We start from the raw sequence: 25064 nt of genomic DNA, 5'->3' as shown, positions 1-25064 counted from the left end.
CTATAATGTCGACTCGCGTCGCGTGACTTGACGCTCTGAAATTTGTGATGGAGAAGCAGTTGCCTAACATAAAGGTCTCGACTGTTTAGCGTTATATTTTGCCAACGAAGTCAAATTGAAACTGTGATATTGCTTCGTGCCGTTATAAAACAGCAAAAGACTTTAAGTAGCCTATTCTGTTTGTGCTGCGTGATTTAAATAGAAGTGCGCACTTTGCTCACGTGATCAGCATGGTGATCTGGTGTTTTCTCCAAAATGAAAGCTCAAGGGTTTATTTCTGGCAATTAAAGAAATTAGGACAAAAGTATTGTACTTTTCCTATACTGTGTAATGTAATGCAAAATACTTTTAGGCTACATTTATAGGAGGTATATGATTTTACGTCATAGGAATAATTATATAAATCATTATTATAATAATTGTTTGGCATCCTAAAACACCAGTGATAATGTAATGCAGACTGAGACTCTATATCATAACTAAAAAGATGTTTGAGCCCTCTTTAATGTCCAGGTACAAGTCAATGCTTTTTCTTTGTTCAATGTGCACAGTTCATGGGTTAAAGCCGGTTGAAGCTCTTAATTGTGAGCTCTCAAAGTGCACCAGATTGATGCATTTAACCTTAAAATGTACAAAATTTTCTTGCGGGGGAGCATGCCCCCGAACCCCCCTAGAGGGATAGAGTTCCACCCAACATAGTTTTAGAAAATACTATGGGAAACACAGATCATTTATGAAGTAATATGTACAACAAAGTTCCTTTTAAGTCAGTAATACAGTTAATGCCAAATTAAAATGTCCTTGGACAAACTACATTTGGCCTGCCTAAGGGGGGGGGGCCTACCAGACATTGTGCCCAGGGCCCTCTGAATTCTTAATCCGGCCCTGGGTTCAGGGCATAGACTCTTGAAGTTTTATTCTCCTTCTTTGATTTTCTATGCTGACTGACTTGTTGCACGCTGGTCTGTTGTTGTGGGGACATTTCCACGCCCCGAAACGTGACTCTGAACGAAACGAACTGTAATTGGTTGTTTGACATGTCGGTCAAACGGCCTTATGGGCGGGCCTTGGCCAAAGAAAGCTGCTATGAATTCCAGGCCTTCAGCCGTCAGTCTGAAGGTCTGGCTACGCGAGACTAGGTAGGAAGGCATCAGGGCACGTCCGAATCCAAACCTAACTTCACTTCCTCTCTCCTAAGAGACCTTCATCTGATTGATTTTTGAAGGCAGCATAGATGTATCCTTCACTGCCTTTGATATCCCACAATTCTGTTCTTTCCTTTCTGTGACAGTTGAGCTAAAAAATAAAGATGGCGTCTGAAAGTTGCGATTGGTGGTCAGTTTGTCTGTAAATGTACTGCATGTTTTTGACCAATGTTTTCCACTTCTGGTGTCATTTCTAACGAAAAATCACTACTGTAGTAATCAGGGCCGGCTCTAGCCCTTTGGTTGCCCTAGGCGAGATTGAGTTTTGCCCCCCCAGTTGCATTGTACAAATACATTTTATCTGACCATGTAACTTGTAGTAGATAAATTTCTACCACCATTATTACTAATCTAATGGGCTGCTACAAGGCTAAGGGGGTTTAAGAAAATTTTGTGCATTTTAATTTTCTCTCTGTTAAATTTGCACACTGAATATGGGTTGGAGCTTTTAATTTTGAACTCTCAAAGTGCACCAGATTGATGAATTTAACACCTGTCCTTTGGAATTCTCTGCCTCTTGAACTTAGGGAAGCCCAGTCTTTTACCATTTTTAAAGGTCAACTTAAGACATACTTTTTTAAACTTGCATTCACTTGTTGATGTGTTTTTTTTTTTAACAATTGCCCATTGTTTAGGCCTATACAGCGCTTTGAGAAGCTGCTTTTAAAGGCGCTTTATAAAATAAAGGTTATTATTATTATTTTGTTACAGTGTCTGTCTACATTACACTACTGCATAATAATAGTTATAATATTAATCCCATGACAGTAATAGCCATATATTGTAAAACAAATGCAATAATAAAAATAAAGGAAAATTTCATAGCCTAATAAGTTTTGTACACATTTCTATACTTGAAAACAAGTTATAACCCAGCGCCACCAATTAAACAAAACAAAACGAATGGGCCGCCGATGTACGAGTTTTATGGGCCGTTCAAACAAAAAATAAATTAATTAAAATTAAATAAAAGTATTCGAGATGTATCGGCCCAGAAAGCACGTCGGCCCACCGGGAATCTCCCGGTAGTCCCGATGGCCAGTACATGCCTTTGCACAATACTAAGTAAATTTATTTCGTTTGACACCTTAATGGCTGAGATGAGAAGACTTACCTCTATACTGGGCTTTCTTTTTATCTTGTTCCTTTCTCCTTTTCTTCCCTGTGCACCAGAGGGTTTTGACCGCTTCATTTTCGATCAACGCGCCAGCACTTGCCTAACCTAACGCAACGCAACTCCCCCCTCCCCCCATTAGGAAATGATCGACAATAATCATCAATTCAATCTAATAATCAAGTTGACAAGTAATTAAACGTGTGGCTGAGGGGCGCCTTATGATGATCATGTTTAATAAACATGTTTTATTTCGCTTGTCATTCTAATTCTATGATTAATGGAAAGTAGGCAAAGGGCGACACTAGAGGGCGCCTGCGCCCCCAACACATTTGCCGCCCTAGGCGATTGCCTAGTTCGCCTATAGCAATCGCCGGCCCTGGTAGTAATTAAATATTTGTTTAGTTCTCACCAAAGCTCTCTCTATTTTGCTGTAGATCATTAAACCGTTACGCTGTCTCAGAAGTCTGTCCGTTTCGTGAGGTGCCTTCGTGCGCAAACGCTGCCTTCAGAGTCATTGCCTATAAGTCAGCTGTCTAAGTTTCCAGATGCAGCCAGTGACATCAAGGCTGTAATTTGATTGGTTATCAAGGCACACATGGTCCAAGTTAGCCGTTATGCTTTTTCCAATGGTAGAGCCACAGACACTCGTATCTATACCAACAATACCAATAAGACGACCATCTCTGCCAGTGTATTCCGATTCCTGAACAAAATGACTCTTGTGAGCGTGAATCATAAACTGCAGCAATACATATTCCATAGACTGTAAAAAAAGAATCAGTGAATCAGAAACCTGCAGCACCAGCACGACCAGTGTAGTCTGATTCCCGGACATATTTCTTTATGGAATCCTGGAAAAGAAAGGGGCTCATGATCAGATCTGTGATATCAGCCAGTAAGGACTTCTAGATCCTCAATACAAAGCGAAGCCATATGGACAATATTTTCACAGCGTTCTCATGGTCGTTGTTTACATTTCAAGAGTAAAATAAAACACAGAACTCTTCACGGTAGGCTATTAACTTGGCCAAGTTAGTTCATCATAATGATGGCATTGTTCATGTGGTAATCAAGAGCATATAGTTGCACCGAATCAACCCAGCCATCTGGATGATGTATCTTGCTGATTCTGAAACACTCCTTTTGCCTTGTCAGATATTGTGAGGTCTGTTTGTCCAGCCAACAGAACACTTGAGAAGACAATGACTGAAATGGTAGGGGATTATATGAGCCAATAGCGGGAAAGATCAGTCGAAGTCCTTCCATGATCATCCAACATGGATAACAGGCATCCATTTGAAATGCCAATTCTGCAATCCATTTAGTCACAAACAGATGGGAGTCCTGTAGAAACCCTAACCCAGAGAGAGAAATGTCTGTTTAGAATACAAATTAAGTGAAAGGCACAAAATAGGAACAAATGCACTTTAATCAACATGTATTTGAGGATCTTGTCTCCATTTAGTTTCTTAGATTGTTTTAGAACCAGTGTAATTTACCTGTTGACTTCAGGGAATGAGGGCAGACACTGGCTTCTCGTAAACAGTTGTAAGGAATAATGGGGATTTAATTACATTGGTTACTTTATATCATGATATTTCACCATTTTACTGTTTTTACTGTACTGCTGATCAAGAGGCTTCTTTTAAAAATATTAAATTGAAGTTGGCATGATTTCTTCCCTATTTATTCCAAGTGAAACGGATTCTCGAACATGTAAGGCGGGACTTGATCTGGTCCATGTGGAATTGATTGGATCGTTGGATGGTTGTGGTTTGTTATTGGTCCATCTCATGTGAATAACAGTAATAGGTCATCAGAGAAGAGAAGTTGCAGAGAAGAGGGAGTGGAAGTCATTTTGACTAAATATCACAAAGGCACAAATAAAATAAATCAATAAAGTGTGCACAGATAAATGATAATAAATATCGCAATATTCCATACAAATAGAGAAAAAGAATGGTCAATTTTGATTTCATGGTGACTTTAATCAATTCATAATAATTCATGCAACTTGAAAAATGACAAATTTATTAGTATAGAGAATGTCGAAATTAACATAAACCTATAAATGCTCTAAAGGTTTTTGTTGTTGTCTGTTATACCTAATGCATTAATCTTAACAAATTGAGCCTTATTGTAAAGTGTTATCAATGTCATATACTGTTCTACTGAAAAACTAGACTTTTTTATGGAAAGAAAAACATACAGGAAAAAGTATTTTTGTAATAAATTGATAACAGCAGGCTACAGTGTTTGTTTATATGTTCTGCATTAACCTACTGTATATCTTAACAAAATAAGGAAGGGCCATTCGATTCATACACTCGATAAGCCTCACGCTTTGAAGTGATGCAAAGCCCTCGTGGGTTTGTGAAACGGCGATCTCTACATCTCCATCCAAACGTAACTGAACCCTAGCCTGGCCCTCACTGAGGAAACAATAATTCTCTCCTGTTTCAACAGCCCAAGATAACTGAGAATAAAATAATGAAGTTAGTTGTTTTTCTGGAATAACTAGAAGAGGCCGAAATCAGGACAGTAGGAATATTTTCTTCAGGTCTGTGAAACCATGTGAAGAGAAAATATGTCATATGTCATTTGTTACATGACTTTGATTATCCTTCATGTTTGCTGGAACATTTTTGGTTTGGCAGGCAAAATGTAAAAGCGCTTTTGGTTCACCCTTCTCATAGGGTTAGCAAAACATTTAGCCCTTGATTAAAGTGGGCAAACTAATCGCACGTTAGGCCAGGACATTTTAAGCACTTCTGCATCATGTGCATTGAAAACAAGCAGTGTTAATTGTATACCCTCTTTGCTTAGCCTACTTTAATCCTGCTACAAATCAAATCCATACCTAAATATTCCATGCAGCACTCGCAAAATGATGGCAAATTATCAGGCCTTCAGGTCAGAATGGAGGATTTGCTTTAATCATGAACTGCATCTGGAAATAACAGTATTCAAGTGCAATATTCAGGCTTTTAAGCCACCCCACCCTTTTTCATCCTATAGTCTTTGTCTATTCATGATTACTTGTCATTTGTCATTCATTATATGTATTTACCCCGGTAATGGCTTTTAGAAAATACGGCGGCTCAATTTTAGTGCCTCACTTTCTAGAGCCAAAGTAAAGCAACACTAAACAGGGAGTCTGTAAAAGTGTTCTCGTCTAAAGACGGAGAACAAAAAGATGACACGAGGGCTGGTATACGGTTCCCCTTGATTTGAGCCAGCTGTGAACCCATGTGCCGTTTGGGGTCTGGCTAAGGTTTTTTCCCCTGCTTAAATGTACTTTGTCAACACATGCAGACACGCACACATACACCATTACTTGGTAATTTGCTAGTAAATATACATTTGAATGGCTTTTGTTTACACTTAAAAATGGAATCTACCATTTATGTTCAATCAGTGGATGAATGCAGTACACTGTTTAGACCCCTTTTAAGACTAATGTAAAGATAAAAGGGCAGGTGTTGCCTTTTTTATCTACCCAGGCCACCATACTGTTGTTTAAATATGTGTTTCCTGGTTTCAGCATGTAGAAATAATGGACCCAAGCTCAAATTTCCTTGTCATAAATAATGTTATAGGTACAAACTGCAGCTGGCTGTTTTTTTGTTGTCTTTGTTACTAAAATGGTATGCTTGACCATGCACTAGCCTATATTTCTGTTGCACAGGGCTATTTGTCACACTTGGCTATTTCAGTAATGATTTGAGTTAGATATAATTTGATAATAATTTATATTTCTTAATAATATTAATAATAGTTATATTTCAGTTGTGAGTTAAAAGTCCAACTACACGTGTTTTGCTTTGCATTGTTTTGCTTTGTTCTCCTTTGCTTTGCATTGTTTTGTTTTTTTGTTTTGATATGATTTGCATTTTGTTTTGCTTTTGTATTTTGTATTTTGTTTTGTGTTGCATTTTGTTTTGCTTTGCATTTTGTTTCGGTTTTTTTCTTTCCATTTTGTTTTGTTTTGCTTTGCTTTATTTTGTTTAGTTTTGTTTTTGTTTAGCTTTGCAGTTTATTTTGTTTTGCTTTTTTTTTTTTTTTTTGCTTTGCTTTTTTTGGCCTAGACTTGCTTCGCTTTGCCTAGACTTGTTTTGTTTTGGTTTGCTTTGCCTTGCTTTCATTTTGCTTGGTAGCAGTGGTTTTGTATGTTTCAAGCTACTTTAAAACTGTCATTTTTGTTATTGTAACTGTAATTATTTTGTTACATTTTTGTACAAACTTCAATATTATATTTTATATTATAACAATAGTAAAGTTGTCACATCTATTTTGAATATTATGATTTACATAATTTGTTCATTTTATGTGTTTCCAACATGTGTTTCATAAATTATTGATTCATATTTGTTTTACCTACTTATATTTAGCTGAAAAGCACATGATGACATTGTGACAGTATGCCCCACTATTTAAGGTTTAAGTCTACATCTATTTGCGGTTGAATGCAATACTACTAGATGGGTGCTTGGCAAGACTTTGGTGTGTTCCATTATTGCATAGTTAGAGAAGAATGAAATATAAACCAAGATCAAGCCTGTCTGGATCACACTGTATCCATTACATCAATTAAGCTACAGTATTTTGACAGAGTTGTAAATCACTGCAGACAGACCTGTTGAGATTGCCAGGGATGTGTCTCTCTGATATGACAGGGATTGTGTAAACAGACAGAAGAGCCGTCAAATAAGGGCCTCAAGCAGCATGTAAGGACCATTTTCTCTAAGGTAATATTAAAAAGAATAAAACTGAACTGTTTGTTAAAAAGTCTGATATGTTTAAACATTACTTCATTACCTTTTCTGTACATGTTCACAAGTGACATCTAAATCTACCTCTTGTGATTTCACAGCAAGATGGGAAGGTTTCAGGCACTCTCTTATGAAAAGTCGTCTCAAACACACCCGCCAGTGCTGTGGACTGCAGGGAAACTGGCCAAGAGAAGAGAAAAACAGTCAGTAAAGGGAGCCAGTTTGAATGAGGTAAGTGACAGTTTGATGTTATGTGAAGGGACTCGACTAGCAGGTGCTTTGGAGGCTTTTTTAAACAGACATTTGAACTTTTGTGATTTGTAAAAAAAAAAAAAAAAATCCCAAGCCAAGAACAGCGAGGTAACAAGACTGAAATAATTGACCAAATGTATTAGCGAAATGACTTTTCATGTTCCCTTGTAATAAATCTCTCAGCATATCATCACAAATCAATAGGCCAGACCACCGATCACAACTGACCCTTGCATAAGCGCACCAGCATAATTCAGACCACTGTCACAGAAATAGCCATGGTGGAGCAATTTCAAAGTCTGTGATTGTGTGATGTGGCCAAAGGACTGACCACAAAGTACTGCGGCAGATCCTTCAAAACATTACCTGGCTTTTCCACTCGAGTGGTTTATAAGCTAAAACGGGCAATATCCCTCAGTTAACAAACAATTTTGCTTTGCACGTCTCGATGTTTGGCTGATAAATGCATGAGATGTGAACATTCGAAATAAGCAACAGAGTTTGTTTGGATTCCTTGCTGTAAAAAAACCAAGATGGCAATGGAAAAATGTTGTTGACAACCAGTAAGAGATGTAAATCAGCCAATATAAACACATTTAAACAGATAGCAAAGAATTCTCACTGAATATGAGTTGGTTTTATACATTTGATAAGGAATTAGCTTATATTTATGTGTTTGTGGAAGGGCATTTAAATGTTTTTCCAGGAATGACAGTGACATTGCAATGTGTTCAAAGCATCTTAACTGTGCTTTCCTGTGGTTACACAACAGCTTCGAGACAGTTGCGCAGATTCACGAGAGCTCGGCCGTCTCCACTACTTCTCTGACATGTTGGCTACATATGCTCCCCTGATAGATCATCCTAATCAGTGTTAGCATTGTGCAGACCGTAAACATTTCCAACGTAAGATTAATCTTTCAGTGTGTGTTTTGTATCTTGCTGTAGTTTGCTGGCGGCAACGTTAGACTGACGAATCTTTTCGGTTTTTCATAGTATCCTGTTTACGATGGTTCAGCTTTGAAATTAAAATTGGTGTGACAATCTATCTAAAAAATCTATATTAAGTCTATATTATTTATTTATTTCTCCTGTCAGCAGAGGGCCTGGATTGAATTCTTCTGATTAAAGCGGTTTGTGCAGTGCTGGTGGGGATTTATTTTGTGATATTAGTCCAACAACTAAGACTTTTATTACCCCAAATTGCTTCAGAGGGACTGTGTTTGCAATTGACTTACAGTAAATTGCTTAGGATAAATGTCTGCTAAATTATACATTTTAATTTCCACTTCATTTTATTCGGTCAAATCAAAGATGTTGTACTGAAAGTACTTTTCTCTGCACCCATTACCCTCCCTTCTAGCATGCATCAAGCTGACATGTAATAAACATTGTAAACATGACCTCATTGTGCAAAGTGTAGTGTGCGAACTGCCATTAAAGTCATAATCCGAATCATACAGAGTAAAAGAATGACCCTGCCCCGCCTCAGTTTTAACATATTTACCCGCAAACAAATAAATACAACAGAATGACAGTTTTGAATTCAACAGGAAATAACTGTGGTCGCTCAGACATCGTGAATCAACTACATGCCGAAAATGAGCTTATGGGTTTGCTTGGTCTTGTTTGCCTGATGGGTTCCGCTCCACCCAGATACAAATGTTCTGGTTTCTCTGCAGATCCCAATAACATTTAGTCATGTTGTAAACATTTAATTGAGAGTTTACCAAATTGTGGGCATACGTTCATTAGCTCAGATACATTCATAGCTGTTTTGGAGGCCATTTTTAACCTGGTGCACATACCTTGGGCTTTTCAGTGTTGACGTCAATTTGTAGGCTATCTTGGAAAGCTATTTTGTTCCTTTGGGAGTTTATAATGGGTTTTGAGCATACCAGTTTTTAATTTATAGGAATAATAAGGTCTGTGGTTAACATTACTTGAAGATAGTTATAAATGACACCTATTTACAGCAAATGTTAATTTTGAAATGGTTTATGGTTTAATAATGTAAATGCTAACAAGGACTACCACAAGGATGCATTTACGTGCTTGACCAAGTTAAAATGTATGTTTTTACATTGCTTTAACTTTTTTTTATGTTATACAAGATTCAACTCACTTTTTAAAGTCAGTTTAATGTAATTTAAGTTGAAATGACTTAAAAATCCAAGTTGATTGTACTCAAAAATTTAAGGCAGCAACTTTTGTTTAACAGTATACCAACTTTTTCTATTTTTGAAAAACAGTACGTTTATTGAGCGAGATTTCATTAATTTGATCAAAAGTGACTGTAAAAACATTTGTAATGTTACAAAATATTAATAAATGCTATTCTTTTGAACTTTCTATTTAACATGTTATTGTAGCATGTTGCAACTGCATGTTTTCACAAACAATATTAAGCAGCACAACTGTTTTCAACATTGGAATGATTTATATGACACTGAAGACTGCTGAAAATTCAGCTTTGTCATCAAAGGAATAATGACATTTTCAAATATATTAAATTGAAATCAAATGTAACTATTTTTGATCAAATAAATGCAGCATTGGTGAGCATAAGAGTCTGACCCCAAACTTTTGAATGATTGTGTAAGCTGTAGAATAAAACAGAAAAGTTTCTTGAAGTAATGTTAACCACAGACTTATTTTCTTATCCTAAGCTTATAAAACTACGAACTGAACAGCTCTATTGCCTTGTGTCGATAATAGTTACATCACCACTAAGTAAACATATTGTTAAGGAGTATAACTGAGTGAAACATACAAAGGTTTCTGACCTTGTTTCCTGTCCCCATAATAGTCAGATGTCTCTCAGCCGAAGGAAGAGCATCTGTATCTTTATTTTCTTTCCCATCAGCACACATGAAAATTTGCAGGTTTTTTGGACTCGAGGGTGTATGAGACAGATTTTTCTTCATCTTTCAGCCTAGCTGACTGCCAAGCCTGTCTTCTCCCTAAACTCCTTTCATATAAATAAACTATATAGTATATTTTTTCAGGAAAACTTCATCTCCTGTCTAATGTATTTTTGTATCTAGATTTTGGCATGGCCTTGCGATCCCATGGGCTCTTAAACGTTATCACTTGATATACCACGTAGACTGCAGTACATATCGCTTCTGAGCATTCAAGTCATTGTCAAGGTTTGTTTGTACTCTTTTAGTAATGGAGAAATATTAAATATTAATTGATTCCAAACTATTTATGTATACATTCATGTTTTAAATAAAACATGAAATACTGCACCATTATTTCTTTAAGAGGCTTTACACAAATTCACAACCAATGTTTGTTGCATATTTATTCTTGAAAGACTTAGAATATAGAATGAGTTAACTTACTTGAAAAAAATTGAGTAAACCCGTTGCCTTAAAATTAAGTAAATAAACTTAATGCTTAATTGAAAAAATTACGGTAGGCAAACGGGTTTCCTCAATTTTTGTCAAGTTAAGTCAACTGATCACTTTTTACAGTGTATATGGAACAAAATATCTGTCAATTTAAAGTTTAAATAAGATGAATGGAACTTTCCATGATTTTTTTTCTTAATACATACTGAATGGGAAATCATCCAAGTAAGACTGCAGTGAGGTTTCCTATAAGAGGCTAAAATACATTTCTGATGGATGTATTGATACAAATATTTGGAAAGGTGTTTTGCACCATAATGAAACTATTGAGTAGGTTCTGTACAGTACAAGGTCCTTAGGAGTACTTTGCCTTTATCTGTGTCAAAGGGATTTATATGCAAACAGACAGTGATTTGTACTTTTGTTGTCTCTTAGGATTGATAGGGTCAGAAAGTGATTCAAGGTCATGGCTCCAGCTCTGCAGCAGATGAAAGTAAACGTCCTCCAGGGCGTTCAGCATGCTTCTCTTAGACAACCACCAGATGGGAGGAAGTTACATGACCTGACTGTTGTCTTGGCCTTCTCTCGCTCACTCTCACCCAGACCACAGCGCAATTTGCAAACCTGTATGACAGATTTCTCAAGATTACTTTTTTTTACACCTTTTTTTTCTTATATATTTTGAATTTGTGTGTTTATTTTTGTCATGTCATGACTGTGTATTATATAATATGGATTGCATGGTTTGAATTAGTATAAATCAGAAGGTGAACTAAAATATTCTCACTGGTAATATTTCTGAACAAATAAACAGTACTAAAAGTGAAATTAAAAGTTTGTCAGGTAGGATAGATAGATAGATAGATAGATAGATAGATAGATAGATAGATAGATAGATAGATAGATAGATAGATAGATAGATAGATAGATAGATAGATAGATAGATAGATAGATAGATAGATAGATGGAATTCATTTAAATTTAGATTAAATTTAAAGAAGACATACATTCAATTCCTTCTGAAAAAGACTGGTGGCACCAAAGTCTGAGCAAATCACGTCACAATGTTTTGGCTCGCTGTCGCCCCCTTTCGTTGAGGTCACGCTATTACCACGCTCTTGCACGTGCTTCATGAATATTCACGCGGGAGTGGGACGGCTGGTGTCGAGTTTCACTCCAGGAGGTTGGGAGCGTGTGTTGGAAGTGTGGATTCTGGAGTTGGATGCTGTTGTCGAGGCTGACGGACTGATTTCATCCTGTCTGCGCTCAGTTCGGAGGACAGAGCCGTTTTGACCTGGTGCAGCGTATTCTGAGCTTGACAACAACAAGGGAAATACAAAAAACTTGGAAATATACTAGTGGAAGTTATTGTGGCACGCGAAAGTTAACTTGTGGGAAGATGGATATAATCTAAAACGGATTTTTTGAAACGACATTTCATTTTTGGGTGGTTTTCCTGCAGTTGAACGTTGAAACAGACTGGATCTCTCTCATTGAAAAGCACGAACAGATGAGTGTAAGTGTTTCATGGTCATTTAAATTGAATTTAAATCCCATAATTAAGCGACAAAACTACAACGCTTTCATCTTAGTCCACGCGCGCGCTTATGGCAAGCCGTTTTAACACTTATTCCTGAAAACTGACTAGTATCTATCTTGATATTACTAATACTTATATTTTGTCTTGTATTAAATAGCCCAATAAGCCAATAGTTACCCAATCTATCTAATAAGCCACTTATTAATTTGGACACTATTTGGACAATACTTGCTACTTATTAACTTGGACAGTTAGACTGTTCCATAACTATTCCAGTTTTACTGTTACAAATAGCAGTCTTAAATAAAGCAACTGTAACTTAAAAAAAAATAACCGGTAAAAATTGGAAAAACCCTGATCGTGTAGAAGAGTAGGCCTATAGATAACGAATAGCTAACTAAAGAACAAGACCTCATGATTAGTTACTGGAAATAGTAACGTCCGGTCAACAATTTGAATATTTTATTAGTACAAAAATTACAAGATTTTATGTGCAATTGGACTACTTAGTATTTATTAAATTAATAGTAACTTAAAGATAGATATTAGTGAGTTTTAAGGAATACATGTTAACACAGCTTGCCATAGTCGCTTGCAGTGTATACTTTGTGGACTAGAATGGAAGCATAGAATAATGTCAAATTTTGTCGCTGTGCATGTTGGGTACCTGTAATACATTAACACAGATTTTTGAATTTCTCATTGCAATAGACATTGAAATCACTGCGGTTATTGAGCATTGTCGTAAGTTTAGAAGTCCATGGCCATGCATTTAGTTTTACTGCAGTGTTTCATGTGCAATCCAAAGCTTTGGTGAGATCATTGAGATGTCAAGGAAGAAGTTGTAATTCAGACTTGAGAAAATTGTTTGTTTGAGTACATTGCGTTTGTTTTTTGTGCTTAATACATCTTCAGGTCAGTTGTTTGCATCTATAGTTTATATTTATGATGGTTATGGTGATTGTACATGTTATTGTGGTTATTGTATGGTTATCGTAAATGTGTAAGATGGTTATTGTAATCCTTCTGAAGTGGAAGTGCATGCATTGTTTTTGTTTCTTGTAGACGGGGTAGAAATGGAGGTTAGGCAATCAAAAAAAAAAAAAATTCTTGGAATGAATCAGACCTGCACCGATACTGTTAGTAATGAATCAATGCAATTAATCTTAAGACAATCTGTCATAATGCTGAGCTGATATTAATATCAATACTAAGTTAAGAGAGCTATTATATTTCTTAACCATGACTCACAATACACAGTAGAAGTCGGTTGGTTAAGAGATTTTCTGTGGTTCACTGCTGCAGTTTGACCACTGAGCTACAGTTATTTGTATATTCTGCACTGCTGTTTTTAATCTAGCCTTGTATTGGTGTAACCCATGTGCAAGGCCGCAAAAGCCTCCCAAACGTTTATTTTCATTGAGGGGGTGATTTGTATTGCATAACTTTAGTTCTTTGCTTTTGAGAATGAATTAGAGAATACATAAAATGCCAGAGGAGCAGCTGTGGCAGCCTGTGTGTATACCTTGAGAGGTGAGTTTTATAAATCTCGCCTCCAGTGTATAGAAAACGGAAGGTTACTTATCAAACTAAAGAATAATCCCTACAAAATGAATGTATCTGATTTCAAATTCAACAAATAAAAGTGTTGCATCCACTATATCACATGCAAAATTTCCAATTAAATTGCAATTTTAATGTATTATTAATGTCACCCACAGCCTGACCTTTCTTGGCCAGTGTATCTCAGATTATATTTTTGGCAATGTGTTTGACCTCAGAGGAAATCAGTTGCAGAATAACAGGGGCAGATGTCCAGTGGTCATTTATTTAACTTGGTTGACACGGCAGAGCATATAGATTTTCTCTCCTTGCAAGACATTCCTCTTAAATTGGTTGATCAGTGGAATTCTTTTGTTAGCCATAGAGAAGTGCTGTGCTTTTGTGTTGGTGACTGGCTGGGGTTCATCTAGACCACATTCCAAATCTCCCTCTGAGGATGAGAATAATTAATATTCATCAAGATAATAAGGTTGTTTTCACTCATTCAGCTCAGTTGACTTCCATTTCTCTGGTTCGTTGGTTGCCAGTGCGATACTGCAGATATAAAGCTACTGTTTCCACCTCTCTCGTTGAATTTTGAGGCTATTAGATTATAACGACCCGCCCATCACCATCCGTTTGCTAAACTCCACATGTTCGCACTCACGGTTTTGGGATCTATCCATAAGATTAGTCAGTCACACCCCAAGTTAATTCATGTTTCAGTTTGTTCAGGTGAAGTCATGAGCTTGAAAATGAATCGTGTTCCTCACGCAAATAAGCAGACTGCATCAGGTCGTTTATAATGGTGTTTAAATCAGAACAACATGTTTGATTCAACAGCCACAATGAAACATTGAGAATCTAATAAATCAAAGATAAAACTAGAAGGCGACTGTGCTAGACAGGAAGTGTAGTTGAATCTGGAGCAAGCCGGGCTGAGGAAAGGTTTAGAGCTTGAACCATTTTTTATTAGTTTCTAGACTAAGCGAAATGTATAAAGTTTGCTAAGAAAATAGCAGCCGAATTGATGTCTGACCCTCAGACAGAGCAGAACCAGATCGAATGCTGAAGGGCTTTCAAGACATTCCAGGGATTATGTCACCAGACTCTCATCCCAATGGACGATCGGTTAATTTCTCAGCTCCGTCCCTGACCTCGGACTGTCTCGGGTGAGCTGAGATCCATGCGGATGTTGGGGGGAAAAAAGCGGGGTCGTTGCGCAGTCACACACTCACAACTTTACATCACTCTTGATCTCATGCTTTTGGCTCAGGAAAGGATTCTCTGATGATCAGACAGTTCCAGTACCTCTGCTGTGGTGTAGTTAAACCCATCCTTACAGGTCTCTGGTGGAGCTCTAAAACCGTAAGCAGTTGCAGCATCTGGTCTCCAGAGTGGTGTGCAGAGATTGCATGCCAGAGGGCTCTTGCCCCTCATCTGCATTTCTCATTAGGTTCTGAAGGGCGGTGTGTCTGTACACATGTCCTATAAAGCCATGTAGGGTCAGTTTGTGACCTTCTTGTATTTACTGAAAAAATGCCTTTGTGCCCTGCTGCTGGTTGTTTTTAAGGGGACTGCCACTGTAGTAAGTGTACAGTTTATGACAACTGTAATATGATAATGAACACCTGTAGCTGGGATTTTGCATAGTTATACAGTACATGTCTGTTGCCCTTAGCATGCCTTATAATTATGGCATGAATTATACATTCATTGAAACAGAGAGATGGGAGATCATGCTGCGCACACACAAACATTCAAGAGTACAGAAACTTATCAACGCTGCCCTGCAACTTTTATTTAAGGTATAGTTCACCCTAAAATGAAAATTATGTCAGTCATTTACTCATTATTTTAAAGGGGTCATATAATGGTACATGCACTTTTACAAGTTGATTTGTACTGAAATGTGTGTTTAATCTCCTTAAATGTTTTCCCCTGCCTCAAATTGAGCCGTTAGTTTTTGTGACGTCAATAAAACGGACGCCCCTCCCACGATTGTTAATTGACAGCAGCGTTTCAACACAGACCCGCACTGAGCGAGCTGTCATCATAGTCCGTCATTGTTGATACGCTGGAGCAGAATGGCGTCTAAGCGATTGTGGCGTTCTGTTCTTGGGTGTAATAACGAACACAGTCATTTTGTTCCTAAATCCGAACCGCTGAAGACACAGTGGCTGAGTTTTGTTTTCGAAGGGAATATTCCCCACGATCAACGTCAATGCGTTCATGTTTGCGCAAATCATTTCTCACCAGACTGCTTTATAAACGAGGGTCAGTCTAAAGCTGGTTTTGCTAAGAAGCTGCTCATGAAAAAAGAATCGGTAGCAACTATTTATGTTCCTTCTGCACCTCCAGAAGAAGTAAGTGAAAAGTTTTATTAACCTTTATATTTAATCTTTGCAAATCGCGAAAAAAAGTTTTTCATGACCATTAGTTGTAATGTCAATCTGTCAATGAACTAACCTATACATCAGTAAACACATAGCGTTCGTACATCTCATTAAGTTACTCTACCCTGCCAGTGCATACAAAGATAGATCAAAGTGACATTACGTTAACCAACCATTCAGAAACGTCCTGTTCGAGCCTTAATTTTCGAACTTCTTTGCGGCTGTCATCTTGTTCCGGGTGCGACTCCGGTTCAAACTGATACGATTGCACAGATGTGTCCTCAGGGACTCCCGCTGCCATTCTTTCTCCAAAATATACCCTCAACTGTTGTCAAGGCAACACTCCACGTGCGTTGTATCAAAACGCCAGCAGAACAGAGGGGCGGAGTGAGCGAAGCTCATTATCATTTAAAGTCATATGCACTGAAACGGCGTGCTGAAAAAAGAGCTGTTTTTGACCAGGTAAAATTAGTGTTTTTCTTAAAATACTAATGAGAATTTGTAATAAAAGTATATTACAAAGTTTTCATTTAGACCCTAAACATTCATATTAACTTGTACAAAAATGGCATTATATGACCCCTTTAAGTCATCATTTACTCACCCTGGTGTTGTTCTAATGCCTTATCCCTTGTCTTTTTCGGACCACAAAAGGAGAATAAAAAAAAAAGAAAAGATGTCTCGTTCGCTCTGGTCCATATAATGGCAGTGAATAGTGACCAGCATGGCAGCATCAAGCTTTTTAAAAATTATTAATGCAAATTATCACAGAATAATCCCATGCGACATGTGCCATATATTCCAAGTGTTCTGAGGGTATACGATAGGGTTTGGAGATTTGGAAATTGTATGTATTATTTAACTTGGCCATTGGTCTTCTGTTCATGGCTATGCAACGTGTGCGTTCATGAGACTCCACTAGAGCCGCAGTTCACTACTCCTTGCCCAGAAAAAGCACACAAGTTGTGAGAAATCAAGACTAATAAATAGCCTACATGACATGAAATGCAAGTGTCCGTGCACTTTCTTTACTGAGGTAAATATTCCATTTGTCTAATGACAGTCTGTTCAGAATGACAGTTGACAGGTGTGAACGGAATGCATTAACTTCTTGTTGTTACGACAAACACAAAGGATATGGGTACATGGACTGTATTTCCTGTCGCGTGTTTGATAATCTTGATTTCTCACAAGCTTTTTTTGGGACCATAGCCGTGCACAAAAGACCAATGGCCAAGGTCAGGAATTTCATTAAATAATACATTATATTTCTTTAATGTACAAAAAGTTACTTTTTCTCCAAACCCTACCGTATACCCTCAGAACACTTGGAATATAGCCTACAGCACGTGTCGCATGGGATCATTCTGTGATACTTTTGCGTCTTTTTTAAAAAGCTTGATGCTGGTCGCTGTTCTGCCATTATATGGATGAGCGTGAGCGATACATTTTAAATAAAAATTCTCATTGTATGGTCCATAAAGGAAAGAAGGACATATGCCAATAGAACAACACCAGGATGAGTAAATTATGACTTAAATTTTATTTTACGGTGAACTATTCCTTTGATAAATAATTTATTGCAATAATTTATGGTTTTGTACTTTCTAGGGCCAAGTCTAATACATGGCTGACATGTTTTCTGTAATGATTCAGAGTCAAATCAACAGAATTACAAAGATACACAACCCAACTTCTTATAGGCCATCTCTTATGATTTATTATGACTTCATATGATTGTCTAATTAATTCATAATGCTTTTTTCTTGTTGAAAATTCACTTTCACCATGAAATATATCAGGTTTGTGAATGTTGTTTCGTGTTGATTTCTGTGGAATTCTGCAGATTAGCCTCCAAAATCAGTGCAAAAAAATCTGATGACAATGTATTTTGTAGCTGTCTTTCCAAGCGACAAAGACTAATGGTGTGTTCACGTGCTATGGAAAATATGATATTTTCCACTTGTGAACTGGTATTTACCAGTGTGTTTAGTTCAAGTGCTTTTGTTGTCGTAATGTGGTAAAAAGATGGAGATCCAGACCTGTTATTTAGCTAAAACTATTTTAGATTGCTTAAGTCGCCTGCTACAGCAAGAAAATGATTTATCAAAACTCAAACGGTAAATAATATGCTGTATATTTTCTAGATCATGAATAGTACATATTTTACCATTCACGACTCTCGCGTTGCTCTCCGCCATTTTGAAAAGGTCAAAGGTAATCTCATCTCGGCAACTCGTGCATCAAAATATTCTACGAGCTGCCCAGTGGAAAATACCACATGAGGGGGTGTTCATGTGCATTTTCCACGTCGGCTTTTGGTATTTACCATAATTACCATAGCACGTGAACGCACCATTAGCCTAAGATGGTACATAAACATAAAATGGATAACTGTCAAAATAGCATTTGTAATAGGCGTAACTTGAATCTCCAGAGGGAGAGAGGAAGACAAAATATTGCGGCTATGCCTTGTACGTCCCAACCTGATATGGATTTGTTTGACTGTGGGTACAACAACTCAAATATATATGGTTCTCCATATGGCAACAGGCATACCGGACACTATACCTCTCTTTGAAATTATCCGCAAATGGGATGGTACAGTCTGTGTTCAGTTAAAACTACACACAGTGAATTTCATAAACTCTGTACTGAACTCATCCGCTTGCTGCAGCCAGATGTTTCCAATTTCGCACCGTAACCGAAGCTGTATCAGCTGGTGTCATGTTCAAAGGACCCAGCAGCACGTGTGGTTCTTTGTTTTCTTCAGCGCGCAGACCTCTTCCACAAACATTTCCACAAACACACTCAGCAGGTTGGAGAGTGTGGGAAAAAGATGGTCCCCTGAAGCCAGAACATCCTAAATGCTGGCCAAACCACGGCTGATAGGGCCTTGTTTTTTTTTTCCATGGCACAAATGTATATGATGTAGATTAGCAGTGCACGTATCTGAGGCCTGCAGGTGGTTTTCTTCTTTCCCACCAGCTCCTGTGGTGCACATCTACCATGGCTTATGTTGGACTACTGTACTGAGAACGTGGGATCAGCTCAACCATTGAGTAAAGGTAAAGGGATGGTGGCGCAAAATGCAGTTTCCCACAGGATTTTGTGAATCTGTGGTGGGTGGACCTTAGGGGTGGGCGCTATACCGGTATGAAAGTGACTACCGGTATTATGTGGTACCATGATATGGATTTTGCGACTTAACCTTTTCCTCTTGTGTCCAACTCGCATGATGCACAGGCATTAATAATCAAACACTGAGAGCATGGTAACAGTCCAGTGTTTCCCACCACTCACAGACTAATTTGTGGCTGTGCGCCACAGAATCCATATCTATGCACAGAATCAACACCGGCCGCCATATAATGCGTTTCGTTATTATTATTATTTTTTACGCTATTTAAAACACGCAGTGTATTCGTTCTCTGTCACTGTGACAGTGTATCACTCCGTCTTGTCACACACGCGCCTCTCGCACACGCACACACACACAGCGTCTGTCTATGAGGCGCCGGACTGGATAAAAGGCGATAAAAGCGAAGCGAACTCCGCAAGCGACAGCGAGAGAGACCGCGTGTGTCCGAGCATTAGTAAATTGATACATAGTAATATATAATTACTAGGTATGGAAGTTCGATAAATGGACAACAATATAAATAAAAACAACAATTAAATTCTCTCTTTTGGTCAGTATACAAAAACTTCTCAGTTAACATAATGTTGTCTTCAATTAGGCCTAAGTGTCAAACCTCTCTGAAATCACTCTATTTCATATTTATTGATTACAACGTATTCAATAAACCAAACTCCAGCGTTACTCATCTTACGAATTATTAACGACCCCCGCAAAATAAAAAGTGGAAAGAGATAAGTGAATTCAGGCCTACCTCAATTTGCACGTTTGCACTTTTTGAGAAAAACAATGGCACAATAAAAAAAAAGATTTTTCAGGTCTATGTCCAATTAAATCCTTCACCTTTTTCTAGTTATTGGGTTAAAATACATATTTTGCCTGTAATTTAACTAAGGTGTACTAAAATGTGATTCCAATTTTTTTCTCTCATATCGCAATATAATAGCAATATCGTCCGGACAGTGAAAAATATTGTGATATGAATTTTTGCTCATATCGCCCACCCCTACCTTGGTTCCTCTAGGGGGGTCTGGAGGCATGCCCCCCTGTCTGAAAATTTAGTAAATTTTAAAGGCAAAAATTTAAATTCATCAATCTGGTGCACTTTGGTAGTTCAAAATTAAGAGCTCCAACCCATATTCAGTGTGCAAATTGAACAAAGAAAAAGTAATTGACTTGTACCTGAACTTTAAAGGAGTCTCAAACCTCTTTTTAGTTGTGAAATTGTATCAGTCTAGTCTACATTACACTCAGAGGTGGGTAGTAACGAAGTACATTTACTTCGTTACATTTACTTGAGTATTTTTTGGGAAAATTTGTACTTTTAAGAGTAGATTTAATTGTGGGTACTTTTACTTTAACTCGAGTACATTTCTAATGAAAAAACAGTACTTTTACTTCGTTACGTTGGGCGATGTTCCTCTCGTTACTTTATTTGAATGCAATATGTTGTTAAAAGCGTAGTTTATTCTAAGCGCGCGCTCTCTCTTTTTTCTGGGCATGAGCGATGCTCAATTCACAAATGAATCACTCTTTTGAGTCGATTCTGTTCAAAGACTTCATCAAACAAGTTGGGCAGATATGTCTAAATCGGTTCGCGAATCAGTTTGAATGATCGGTTCAGTTTCCTGCACGCACTGAATCGTCTCGGAGTCGTAACAGGAAGATTTAAGAACATCAAGAGCGTTGTATGAAGTGGCGATCCACAGTCTACAGTAGGCCTACAGTCTAGAAAGTAAATCTGCAAATGCATCATATTTTTTGCCAGCGATGAAGATCTTTATTAGTTGAACATCTTCGTATGTTACTTCGTAAGCTGTCTGTGAATGAATTATTCCACAAGACGATACATTCGATTTCATTCAGGTACATTTTACAACCAAACAGATTATTATTCCATATAGCACTACTACAAAGTATGACATTACCCTTTTTTTGGACATATACATTACTTTATAGTTATACATTAAATAAGCTACCATCGTCCAGTTTATGAATGTGTGTAGTGTACACACACAATGTGTGTATTGCGCAGTGGCGTGCGAACTCGACTTGAAAACCAATGCCTTTGCCTGCCTTATTAGACACAGTTAACCAGTTTAAAGATGCTTTCATAAATATAGCCTACATTTAAATACATTTTGGAGAACAGACAGAAGAAGATCCTTGCATTTGATCGTTGTTTGTGTTGGGCATGACATGACTGCCATCCCTTTACATTTGAATGCAAAACTCCATAGAGTCACTTTATTCCGACATTGTCTAATGTAGTTGTATACGTTATTATACTATTATACAAACCAAAGGACAGGCAATGGTTTTCGGGCTATAGATATAATATACAGATATACAGAAATAATGTTTGTCTCTTCTGTTTTTGCAAAGATAGCTTATCTAATTATCAGAATTTTAGTCATTTAAATGAAAAAATATCTAAATAATATCATGTTATATATATATATATATATATATATATATATATATATATATATATATATATATAGGCCTATGTGATCCAAAGTAACTAGTAACTAACTACTTGAGTAGTTTTTTCATTGGATACTTTTTTACTCTTACTCTAGTAACTTTTAAGATTATTACTTTTACTTTTACTTTTACTTTGAGTAAATATTTCTATAAGTACTTGTACTTTTACTTGAGTACAATTTTTGGATACTCTACCCACCTCTGATTACACTACATAGGAATAATAAGGAATAACTTATTATTATTATTATTATGACTGTGATAGCCATATATTGTAAAACAAATGCACTGAAAAATAAATAAAACTTTCATAATTAATTTTGTCCAAATTTCTATACTTGAAAGAGTTAAACACGTGAGCTTTTAATTTAACGGAAACTGCCGTCAAAAGTCAAGCTTTTATTTTGGCGTAAAACAAGTTTACAAACGCCACTCATTACAAATCTAGTGAAATGCTGCAATCGTCAACTATGCGAATGTGAAAATAATGCGTAACTGGTGCCTGCTGTGTTTCCAAATGCACGCTAAACTCAGCACATGCACAGATAGAGTTCACTGCATTCATTCACTGTGAACTGAGACGCCGAGCTGATCACGTGAGGGAAGTGCACACTTCTCTTTGCGCAGCGCAAACTGACAGTCTTTTGAAAAGGACACAAAGCCTTATCGCACTTCTGATTTTAGTTTGTTTGAGCGCAATGGCGGCCGCCACAAATAAATCTTTTTGATTTGCCTTAATGATTCTGGTTATATTCACAATTCTTATAGTATTTGCAAGGAATAGATATTTGCACACAAATGTATTAAAAAAAGTAAACTTTTTGAAAAAAAAAAAAACCTCATTTGTACCCCCATTGGAGTGTACTGGTTCTGCTGTATGATTTTGGCTTCAACAAAGAATCAACTCATTAGACTTATTAGTTTTTTAATCAGACTACACAGGTTGCGCTATTTGTATTTTATGAACTAAAAAGAGTCATTCGTTCGGGAGTCGGTTCCTGAATTATTATTATCATTGTTTTATAAGGATCCGGTTCTGAATAAGAATCGGTTCTTGGTTCCCAACCCTAGTTATAGGCGCAGTGTGTGCGTGGGTGGTGTTTGCAGATCTTTAAGATACTCCATTATTGTGGATAAGTGCTTCAACATGAGGCTTCTCTTGCCAAGTTTCACTGGATCTGAGTGATTTGCTCAAACACCCAGAAGTTGTATTGGAATTGATCACGATTGGCCAGGTTGGTTGTTTTCTTTGATTTCTTTTGGTTATCTTGTAAAAGCAAAAAAATATTAGGAAAATAATCCCAGTGTGACAGCATGTTTGCTTGAGATCAAATGATAGTCAACGTTAAGTTAATTTGGCCCAGCACTAAACATGCTTTAAAATGGAAATATTTGAGTTGCCCAATGTTGAGATTGATGGTGTTACTTTATGGCTGCTTAGGGTTTCTTTTTTTTAGGTCTTTTTGGCTTTCAGGGCCTTTTCTCACTCATCATTTACACTGAAGGGGCCAATGTATTGTCTTTACCTCATTCGCCCTCTCAATCTAACCAAAATGAACTTTAGAAAAAACATAATTCTTTAAAGCCGTGTTTGCAGTCATTACAGTCTTCCAGCGTGAGTGTTGTTTGAGGTGTCGTGAGCAACGTGGACGTCTTCCACTGGTTGGGAAAACGTTTTGGACATCGAGTGATAGATGATCAGTGTTGGTCTGGCCAGCTGTGGTTGTTTTCATCCCCAGCGTCTTGGCCAAAGTGGTTTCAGCGTTTAACAGAGCAGCTTCTTTGGGATTGTTTAACTCCAGTTTTCTGCTCTGTCAGATCTTTGGAACTGTTGTGTGGAATGCAAGTTCTGGCTAATGGAGGAAGGCTGCAACACTTGGTCAGAAATATTAGTGGTCTAGAGACCCACAAACCTGCTATCTTCTCTTCTTTGGAATGGAAGATTATTTAAAAAAAAAAAAAAGTACAAAACTGCCCTGAGGTGCTTGGAATCAGCAGGTGTGAACAGCTTGGAGACCATTATTAAATGTAATTGTGGGCATTCTTTAAATTAGATAGGGCAGACTTGTTTTCACTTCATCTGTGTCAGATTGTGTCAAGGGATAGACTGTGCCTTTCACACAAAGTGTTTTCTTTTTTCTTCAAATGGGCCATTTTCTATAATTAAACCATGAGCCCTTTATCATATTAAGTGGTCTGGGTTAAACATATGACCCAGAACGCTGGAAAGATGCCCAAAGATGGAAAGTCAGAAACAGTGATGTAACACCTCTAACATGCTATTATAAAAGTAGCAAAATATTAAGATATACTGTATGGCCAACGTCTTGAATGGTTTGATCTGTATGCACCTTACTATAAATATGGTTTATGAATAATATGTTATAGTCAACCTTTATATTTAGATTTATGAGGAGAGAGAAATACCCTTGGATTCAGAGGCATTAAATGCAAGAATAAGAAACTTATCTTGGACAAAATAGCAGTTGTCTAGGTTCGTTTGCTGTGGTACATGTCCAGCCCTTTGGAGGTCTGCTCCAGCCGTTAGTAAAAGTGGCAGTGCCCATTGAACACATCTGTGTAACTTGCTTTCAGCCTTTGACAATGTTTTGGACTGTCTGGAGAACAAATCATAATATTTTTGTTCACAGTCAAATTTTTAATTTTGAAACCTCAGTGAATATGTACAGTGTGTTTAAAATATATTCTGTCAATTATTTAGGCCTAATAAATAAAATTCACATATTAAACAAAATTAAATAGAATTCACAGTAACACTTTATTTTAAGGTGCTTGTAATAAGCAGTAATTAACAGTTAATAAGACACTTATAAGACCTTATAAGATGCATATAAGATGCATATAAGCATTAACTACTTCATATAAGGGTTAATTAAAGGTCCAGGCCCTGAAGAGATCAGGGAAACTACTCCCTCTTGGGAAGGTCAACTTTTAAGGGCCTGGGAGTTTGTGTTACCATTTATGTTTGTTCGGCTGTTCTAAAAGTGCAATGTATTGATACTTGAGAAATGTATTATTTAATTTAATTTATTTATTATAATTAGTTAATGCTTATATGCATCTTATATGCATCTTATAAGGTCTTATAAGTGTCTTATTAACTGTTAATTACTGCTTATTACAAGCACCTTAAAATAAAGTGTTACCGAATTCACATATTATGTTAACATAGGCTATACATAAAAATACACACACACACACACACACACACACACACACACACACACACACACAC

At 37.1% G+C, this 25064-nt stretch overlaps 1 protein-coding gene across 1 annotated transcript in view; it reads left to right on the top strand.

Annotated features, from left to right (window-relative positions):
* Nucleotides 1-11887: 11887 nt before the first annotated feature.
* The window catches only part of dchs1a (dachsous cadherin-related 1a), a 116462-nt gene continuing 103285 nt past the window's right edge, over nt 11888-25064 (top strand). Inside the window, exon 1 of the mRNA XM_056271967.1 lies at nt 11888-12220. The gene's annotated coding sequence lies outside the window, so the exon portion shown is untranslated. The remainder of the gene's footprint in view (nt 12221-25064) is intronic.

This window comes from Rhinichthys klamathensis, unplaced genomic scaffold (assembly GCF_029890125.1).
Source record: "Rhinichthys klamathensis goyatoka isolate OS25496 unplaced genomic scaffold, OSU_Roscu_1.1 h1tg000329l_1, whole genome shotgun sequence".
Lineage (NCBI taxonomy): Eukaryota > Metazoa > Chordata > Actinopteri > Cypriniformes > Leuciscidae > Rhinichthys > Rhinichthys klamathensis.
Note: the sequence above shows the minus strand (reverse complement) of the source record. Positions and strands in the feature narration are given on the sequence as shown.